This window comes from Thalia democratica, chromosome 1 (genome assembly GCF_965202585.1).
Source record: "Thalia democratica chromosome 1, ktThaDemo2.hap1.1, whole genome shotgun sequence".
NCBI lineage: Eukaryota > Metazoa > Chordata > Thaliacea > Salpida > Salpidae > Thalia > Thalia democratica.
In genome coordinates, this window is record NC_139165.1 from 91,164,871 (window position 1) to 91,175,572 (window position 10,702).

Genomic DNA, 10,702 nt, shown 5'->3' on the forward strand with positions numbered 1-10,702 from the left:
TTATCTTAAAAGTTAAACTTTAAGGTTATTGTTATTAAGTATAGTGTTTAATGTAATCTATTTTTAATGTAAAAATATCTAGGTTCTAATTTTTCAACAGCAAGTTAATAGCGACCTGTCAACAGAACACTCCAAAATAAACCTGATCGCCTCGTCGTTTGTTCATAACGTTTATCGCTAAGTGACGTTTCGTCTTATTCATATCAGTCGTCACGTTTCGTTTCCGGCATTCTGCTATTCAGCGGATAGAAAACTTAAGTAGATTGTGACGTCATTAACCGTTTCCATTGTTCCTATTGATTGTTACCATGTTTCATTTTGGAAAGTGACCAAAAGTTTTAAGTTTTTCACGTACCAATGTAAAGCGCTCGCGGCTTTTTCTATTTTTTTATTGTTTAACAGTTTTTGTTTACGTGTCTGCAGTTTACGTGAAAAAGCAGGTTACTAAAAATGTAACAAATGTTGATCGCATATGTTTCGTTGATGTTTACATACATACTGTTCTACCGGATCCACTGTTTCAGATCCGGCTGGTTCCAGTTCTCAGTTTCAGGTTTTCAAGTCTCTAGACTCAAAATTTTGAAACCATGCTTTTTTGTGGTTTTATTTTTGAGACTAAGACTGCAATAATTAAAGCAGGGTTTCCCAAAGTGTGCCAATTGGCCCCCTTAAGGGCTATGAGGGGAGCAAAAGGTCCAAAGGAGCGACATGAGCTGTAAAGGGGCCTCAATGGGGCCATAAGGTCATAGTTTGAAGTTTACAATAGATATTCTGGACTTGATGATAATGAGCTAAAAAAGTAAAAAGATCTTAGGTGTTATTAATTGTAGTTTTGAAACTTACGATGTTCTATAGTTGATGATGAAGGGCAATAAAAAAGGTCTAAGGTGTTTTTTAGTGGTAATGTTTTGAGTAATCTTGTTGGTTGGCATAGATTTTTTAGTTTATTTTTAGGGGACCTTTTTTTTTAAAACTGGAAAACCCTGGTTTAAAGAGATATTAAATTTTTCTATATTGTAAGCTTTAATGCAAAGTTAAAGTAGTAATCTTTTTTTTTTATAAAATATGTTTTTTAATGGTAATTGCATAAATTTTAACCATATAATTTCAGCGTAAGAACAAGTAAAGAATAATTAATTATAATTTTAACATTTCAAGCAAAAATTCATATAAATGTACTTACAAGTTAAGTGAAGTTAACCATAAATAAAGTAAAACAAGCATTAAAACAACTTTTTTTTACTTAAAAACTAATTTTTTAATACCTATTTGCATTTAACAACTTTAAAATCTTCATTAGTAAAAATCACTATAAGGTTCTTATATTTAATAGCGTATACAAATATTAAATCAACTGCAAATAAATAAAAGGTTATTAAACTATGTTTTCGATACATGTTAAAAAATATTTCATGTAAGTAAATTTTTGTTAACTGAAAAGTCAGTTTAAACATTTTTAACACACTTTATTAAATAAACTGTAAGCTGTACAACTGTTTTGCGAAACAGGCTACTTAGCAAAAGTTGGAAAAAAAAAATTTCAAATGGACTATGAGTTTATTTCGATTTGTTTAAATACAAGTTGTAGGTAGGTAACAAGTGTGAAGAAAGATCATAACATTTTTGAGTCTTTGTAAAAACTATAATAACGTTCAACTGTAAAAACACAGTGGTATAAATATTAGTTCTTAACATGGTTTATTTAAGTAAAAAAAATTAAGTTTTTAGACTTTTTACAAAAAGATTTAACAGTTACAAGTATAACAAAGTTTTCACATGGCTGTGAATATAAATGTTAATTTATATATGAAAATTTAAAATGAATACTTTTTTTCTTTAATAACAGTTCTCTTTATGTTGAATCCAATAAGTTTATACAAAATATTGATTTGTCAGTAGTTTTAAGTAAAAACTACAGTGATACAATAATTCATTATTTCTCCTCTAGTAGTTGAGATTTCTTAATTTATTTTCTAAAAACAAAAACATATGATAATACAGCTAACTTCAAATAAGCTATATAGTTTATCGTGACTGTAAAATATTCAAAATTATGTAAAAGGTGATAAGTCTGTTTAATTAAGTTAGTCATTTAATTAATTTTGTGAAGTCTGCTTGTAGAAAAATATTTTTATTAAAATAGTTCGGACATTATTGATATTTCATTGTTTTATATCTTAGTAAAAAAAATAAAGCTTTTGCTTGTTGGACTTTAACAAAAACTTTATTTAAAATGAAAAAACTTGATAACTTTTAAATAATCAAAAAAATTTTTGAACTGATATTTTAACTTCTTTTTAGGTTTGTGCTTTATAGTGTCAAAAATTATTTAAGAACACTTACATTAAAATACTTCCATGCAGACTTGTCAAATGAATTGTTTACAATTCATTTTTTGCTGTATATGAATGTCTCTCAAAGGGGAATACCCTATTTTTAAAAATATAATGAATGAAGTTCACTTGGATATTAAATCAAACAAAAATTAAAGTAAAAAGGAGATAATGAATCAAAACAACCATGTAAGTTTTTTATTATTGAGGTTTTTGAAGATAAATAAAAAATGGTTAAGTTATCTTTACTAAAGAATTGAACAAAACATTTAAATTTTAGAAAATACTTAAAAAAATGGTGTGGTGTAGTTTAAGTCTAATTTAAAGTTATGTTATAATTTTGCAAATTAAATTATGTTCAGAACTTGTTTTGCTGTTTTGTCTTTTTATTAAAAATTTGATTGTATTTTGCTTTAAATCATATATATTTTTTATATTTAGTATTGAAATGTAAAATGTTGTTATAGTAACTCCAATTCTACTTCTATACTCAAGTCAAAGTTTATGATTATTTTCAAATATGCTTATAACTACAAGTATTTTTTAAATATTTTGTTATTTTTTAGTTAGTTAAATTATGTAGTTGTCATTTTGGTTTTAAAGTTTAAAAAAAGGATAAGGGTTTTAGTCTATTTATAATAAACATAGTATGATAAAATTAGTTTAATAGATAAGTTGTTAAGTCATATCTTTTCATAGTATTTTGAAATTACCACATACCTAAGGTGATAAAAAAAAAGTGTAGTTAGATTATTATGTAAAATATGTAAAAAAATAAAAAAGAGTGAAGGATGGTTGAGTTAAACATATTTTATTGATGCTGGTAAAAGTAGTTGTTTACTGAAAATAGATCTATTTTAATTAAAGAGATTTTGGCTGTTAAAGTCAAAGAGTACTGTAAAATAATGAAGAAAGGGCACACTAAAATGTCAAATAAAGTTATCACTAAAAACCTATCTTCAATCAATTTTTATAGCTTATGACCTAAATTTTTTTTAAACTGATCCTTGTATGATTAAAAATAAGTCTAAATATTTTTTTTTTCATATAATTAAAAGTAAGTGTTTTATTGAAATTTTAAATATATGTATTTTTAATTCTTTAATATTTGTTTTATTAGGCAAAGATTGCTTAAAAATTAAGGAAAAGTATAGGTGTAAGTAAAAAACTATAGTCTATATTTATAGTCTTCTTCTTTTATAAGCAACCTATTATACTCAAATTGATCAACCAAATCTCAAAATTGTTTTTATTTTCTAAAAAAGGTAAAACTAAGATCAATTTTACAAACTTAAAATTATACAAACTTAGATTAAAGTTGTTAATAAAAACCTGACCCCTTCACACTCCCCTATGGCTCAAATAGTTCATTGAATGTTCTAATAGTTTTAATAAAAATTAATTTATATTAAATTTTTTGGAATGTAAATTTTTAATTGCAAACTATAAAAACTATGCAAACTTTTGAAAAAAAAAAACGAAAAATAAAACTATATTTCTAGCTTATTTTCTATGGTTATAAGATGACATTATTTACCACTCTTTATCTTTGGCTTAGTTCATGTACTAAATATTAAATGTGATATAAGCAAAATTTGTTTTGAAATAAAATAATTTAGACTTGTTAAAACACAAATTTTGTTGACTAGCAAGTTTAGGCAGAGTTTAGAAATTTATTTTGTGCTTTGGACTCAATTGTTTTTAAAAAAGTTGTAATGGTTATACTTTGTATATATAACATATTATAATAGTACTTTTGTCTTTTATAGGTATCTTTAGTTGAAATTATTTAGATAATTATAAATCTAAAAAGCTAGTGTTTAAAAACTATATGAAATATTTTGAACATGTATTTTTACACATTTAAACTACAGTTGCCAGTATACTTTCTATTTTCAAACAATATGAATTAAAACTGTTATACAAATTTAAATGCAATATTCCAAAATTTAACATTAGTATTTTCAGATCAACTTGCAAAGCCATGGAATTTTGTTTCTGAAACTATCCTTAAAATTAAATTATGATGAAAGAGGATGGAAAGACTAGCCTCTTAAAGACTGAAACCATAATGTTTAAGAAAAATTGTCAGTGGCAGACTTCAAGCTTTTTCAACCAACAAAACAAAAACTGTTATAAGTGTAAATCAATATTATTAAATTCAACACATTGTTATGTAGATCAGTGTTACTACAATACACTTAAACAAGCTATATATTTAGTATAATAATAATATATATTGAATTTACATCTGTTTTTTTTTTTTTGTCAAAGCTGTTGTAAGTGTTAACGTTTTAGATATTGTTTAAGAATGATTTTTAGTTTTACCTCAACAAAGTTAAAAATTAACACTTCAAATTAAAAATATTAAGAAAAAGTAAGTATGTTTTAGATTTTTTTTTTAATCAATATCATACAGAAAAATTTTTTAATCAAAAGTCATCGATTAATTTTGTTAAAATTTTCTGTTTTTACTATATGTTGTTTCTTTGAAAAGTTTTCAATGCTTTTGTTTTATTTATAAAAAACTTAATTTTTTTGTAAGTTTAAATGTGAATATTACAGTTTTATTTTATTTAAAACATTTTTACTTTGTACAGTGTTTATGAAGCTACAATAAAAAGATGAAAAAATACATGGTTTTAAGTTCATAGATATGAATGTATTTTAAATTAACCCCTTATATGTTAGTTTGTAAACTTATAGTTTTAATTTGTTTAAAAAAATTTCTATTACATACAACATAAAATAGTTACATTATAATGTCACTTATTTATTCTTGTTTAAAACAAACTGTTTTGTAGAAATATATCAATATAAGCACCTTTTAAATTTGTCTTACATAATAATAATAAATTTTAGTTTGAGATTGGTCAAAAATTATTAACAATTGCGCTTAGTAGAATCAAATTAATATACAAATTTTAAATAAAATCAAATAAGTTATTATTCAATTTAAGCGAGCATCTTAAAATGAAAATACTAACTTAATTGACAAAATATATGTTTTCCAATCAATAAAAATATATCATATCCAATGTTTCAATTATTGTTAAGTACATTTTATTATTGAAATTAACAAAATTTGATCTAATAAAAGCAATCACAAATAACATTAGAGAAATGTTTAACACACAAAAAGTTATTTAAAAACTTTAAAGTCATAAAAAAAGGAAAAGTATAGTTGAGAAATGCATTAAAAACTTCCTCTTTAGCTTATTCTCTCAATTTTTAAACATTTTTTTCTTTTGTATACTACAGCGCGTGCTTAGCGACACTCTCGTTTAAACAGCTTCAATTAAGTTAAAAACAAATTATGACAAGTCTGCTTCCATGGTTTCAACTAGGCTAAACTTAAAAATTGTTTTGTTTATATATTAGAAAATGGATAGACGGTTTTTTGTTTATATATAATCATACAAAAATGCACAAACAGGCTTCTACTTTCTTTACGTTTCTACAAGGTGTTAGGGCAAAGTTTTATTTTCTGATATAAAATTTTCTATAGAAAAATTGCAGTATTTTAAACCAAAAAAGTTTTTTATTCATCTGTTGAAACTAATTTTCATAAAACATATTGCTTAAGTAAAAAATCTGAATGCAACTTCAAAATAATTGTATATCAGGTCCTTTGACCAATTTTATACCTTCAATTTATTTTGTGTTATGTAGTTTAATTTGTGTAAACATATGCTAGCTATTTATGTAAATTTAAAATTACAAGTTAGTAAAATAACTAATTCATAAACTAGTTTTTGTGAACTTATTTAGTTTTCACTCAAATTTTCCGTTCGTAAAAAATTAAGTAATACAATGTATAAAACTATTATTGAAATCAATATGTACTATGAAAAATTTAGTTTGTCGATTTTTTCTGAAAAAAAAATAGTTTTTTGTGCATTTGTTTGAGCAATGTAACTACAAAGGATTAACTTAAATCGAGGCTATTCAGTAATCGTTTTTAATAATGTCAAAATTTTTTGTTAAAAATTAATTTTAACTAGAGCTTTTATTCTCAGTTGTTATTTTGCTTAGTAATGAAGTATAATGATTAGTATTAAAGTTGTATGCATTTTACAAAAGAATTATTGGTTATTTTTAAACCAGTGTTTAATTTCACTGTTTTATCATTTTAATCTTGTGTAAAACACAGTGAAATTGTATTACTTTTTGTTTTACTTAAAGTTATTGTATTAAAAGTAGTTTGTACAAATCATTGTATAAATTCTTTTTCTTTGTTTTTATGCATAAATACAGGTAGAAAATACGTAGCCTTTATAAAAGTAAAACAGTATAAAAGGTTAGTGTGCTTTTATTGTTTTAAAAACAATAATACAACCTTTTCTTTCAGCTATTAGTATGTTTGAGTTAATATGTACATATTGTTTAAAGTTTATTACAAATTTTTGAATTTAAAAAAACAGTAAGTTTTTTTTCAGGAAGCTAAATGCTTTTATTCTTTTACAATTTTATTAAAATGTTTTTATTTCTCAACTATATTTCGAATTGAATTTCACCATACTAAACACAAATACAAAAAACATACAAAAATAAACTGTGTATAGAACTATTAGTTATATAGAAGTGTTTAGTTGTTTTTAGATTCAAATAATTGCAATAAGCTATTTAAAAGCCCTTCAAATGGGCTCTGTAAATTGTGATTTAGTTTATCTAATCATATTGTGTTTTATATATGTAAGTATATATATTTATTATTAAAAAAGTAGATTTTAAAAAATCAAAAAGGAGAGATTAACCAAGGTATACAAGTAAAAGATATTAAATAAAGTAATCTAACCCAGAATCAATGTGTTTGCACAAGTATAAATCGAAAGTGGGCAATTCCCGGTCGAGAAAATTGTTAAAAAGGCAACATTAAACTTTCACCTTGAGAAGAAGTTCTATATCAGCTTATGCTTAAATCAGTTCAGATTCCGATATGCTAACCATAAAAAGTCTTTTAAAATCTTGTGTTTATGAAAATGAGACTAAGCTTTCAAAATATGGTTGTAACCTAGAGCGCAAAATCATTGATTTTAGAATAACTTTAGAGTTGATAAAAAGGCACAGCCAAGAGCAGATGGTATTTACCCCGTTTGTAGGCTATGATTAAAAGAATCAATGGCCGTTGTCTATGCGTTGAAAAAAAAAGGTTGCTTAAACGAGCGGAGTGAATTTATATTGCCTTGTTGACATATGAAAAAGCTCCTCTTAAAATACAATAAGTTTTGAAATATTTCAAAGTAAATTAATTGTAGTTTTGTGAAGTAACTGGATAAGATTAATTGTTTGTTCGAATGAAAAATTAATTTTTGCTTTTAATATTTGTACTGAACAATATTCAATAACTACGTCATAATGTATTTTGTTTTTTGTATAACTTTTGCATCATTGTTTAGCAAAGTGATATTTATTTCAAACCGTACTAGCTGATGATTAAATCATTAAGCATTATGAAACATATGTTCTGTTTTATTTTTATCTAATTTTCTTAATAAATTATTTAAAAGCTTTTCAAGTCGGCTCTGTGCTAAGAATTAAAATTTATTTAGCCACATAATTTTCTAAAAACATGTATATATACATGTTCGTTTAAATTAAAATTAAAAAAAAAATTGAGTGCATTGACACAACTCAATCTCTACTGTATACTAAATATAAAAAACTACGTTTAAACTGTCGACGGACTTTTAAGCTCAAAAAAGCTTGTTTAAACTGAACTAGTTATGTATATATAAACAAATGTTAATAGTAAATGTTTTGATTTTTTTATAGATAACTATTGCGTCTTACCAAATTTAACTGAGTTAAAGTAAAGTTTTTTCTTTTTATATCAAAAAATTATTTTATTTTTGTCATTTGTCACAAATACAACGATGAAACAAGCAGTTTAACTCAACAACACCTTAAAGCAATCTCATTTTAACACATAAACTAACAAGTTTTATTTACATTGAAAAACAAACTAAACGAACGTGCATTCGACAATAAATAATTCGACGGTCTGGCATTCCACTTTAAATTTAAGTTGTTTCAAACAGAAAAGCAATGAAAAAAGTATTTTACTTACTGTCGGCGCTGCTGTTCACCATCGGCTGCGTTGCGGATCCCGATTCCACGTGGACTGCGAGAATGAACGACACTTGGGCGAGACAATGGTTGTACCGGAGGAACATAAACGAACGCATGACGCCGACGTCCGACTGGAGTGCGGAAAAAAATTCAACCGTCGCTAAAGAATGGAACTGGTTTTATAATTGAAGAGCCGAGTACGTTCGGCAGAAGGTTGAAAGTTACGAAAATCTCGTGAATTTTATGGAGCTCGACGAGATACCGGGTGCGTTGATTCATTCGTTGTTTGTACTGGAAATCTTTTTGATTTTAATTTCTAAATGATTAGCTGTATAATGGAGCAACATTGCTGAAATAGATTCTTAAAAAGCGTTTTTAAGTGTTAATATTGATTTTATTTATTTTTGTACAATTTCGATTGACTCGTAGGTCAGTTTTTTTAACGTAAATATTTCTTGTTGCTGTGTCAAAGATATTTCTAAACAAAGCATGATTTTGTGTTTTCTTATTTATCATATGTACAAAGCTGTGTCAGTTTCTACTCAGGTTTGATGTTGTTTTTTACCTAACAGACCAAAAGAGAGCCGGTTCGTGCGACCAGTACCTCCACTTTTACAAAAACGGGGAAGTACCCGAAAGCGGAATGAAGATGATCTACAAACCCGACGGGAGGGAGGGAAGAATCGCGTACTGTTACGTCACAAAAGGATACAACAACTACGGTGAAGACGGGGAAGATGTGGGCATGGCAGGACCGATCATGCCGGGCGGCACATTGTTACGTCACAGTCGCACCCTTGGTCGGCGGAGGCGCGCGACTGCACTGACGTGAGAAATTTCGTGACGAACAGAGTTTTCAACAACATGGCGTCGATAAAGGCACCCGTACTCAAGTACGTCAATTTGACGTATTCTGCGTACACTGAGGGAACGTATCACGTTTCTTTCGACGAAAAAGACGCGCAAGTCCAATGCGACGCCGACGAAAACAAACTAACTAACAAACTTAACATACTTAATAATACACAATAAGAATATTATTAAGTATCTTAGAGTTTAAGACACAAAGCATGTTATTTTTAAGCCTATAACACAACATAATAACACACATCACGAAACATAAACATAATAACACATGGTTCTACGAACTTAAAACTAGCAACTAACATTGTGGAGCTAATGTAGCTTCGTCTAATTTTGTTACAGCATGTTTGATGCCGAAAACAGCTGTTTAATTCATTAACTTTTTTTCATGCTGTGAGATTTAACTTCGTATTTCAACTTTAAAAATGCACTTTGAGATTTAGGAAGTTTAAGTAAACTCTCATGCATTTTACAATTTGCATAACTGTTATATTTATGTACATCAGATTAGTTTTCGTACCTTCTCAACATAAAAGTTGTTTTGGACAGGGTTGAGAAAACTTCACCAGTTGACCATGAGGGACGGAGGCGAGCATCAATACGATTTGGAAATCAAAATGAACGCAAGGTGGGTCGTTAATGGAAGACGGGAAAATGTGGCGAAAACCAAGGCTATTTACTACAGGTAAATGAACTTTATATCGTCAAAAAGCCTTACTGAGTCTAGACTTTAGAGGCTACTTACAAAACTTAACTGCATTTTCAAGCGTTTCTCAGTACAGAATACATCATCAATCTATGTATATATATAAGTATTCATTTATTTTCTTTTTAAATACTTGTAATAGTACTAAAACTTTACAGAGATATTAAGTTTGGACCTGCCCCCGAGTATACTCTGACGTACAAAAGTGTCATGAATCCATTTAACATTGGTTAGTTTTTATATTAAAAATACAAAAGTTATGTTATTAGTAAAAAAGATCAGTATAAAAATCTACTTGTTAATAAATTTTATCGTACTTTCCTTTTTTCGCTTTACCTAAGTTTTCAGAAAATGACCAAGTAAATAAATATAACATAAAATTTTAAAACTGGTATCTTGTACATTTCTGGCATTGAAAGTTTAACTTTCCTCATAAACTACAATATATTGTCATTTTTACGACTGCAATTTTTTCACAGCGGACGCTTTCGAACGATACAAGACGAACGGCCAGCCCTTTTCCCACTTCGAACTGAACTTGAGCAGGAGTTCCGACGGCAACCGGGCCAGGTACAATTGCGCCGCGGAAATGAACAGTAACTGGTGGCACAACGGCGACAAGTCAGTGGCAACTTTTATCAATCCAATTTGAAATTGCTCCCAAAAATTTTTGGGTTGGTGTCAGAAAAGCACGGGGTCACTTTAGCACGAAGTGATATTTTTGAAC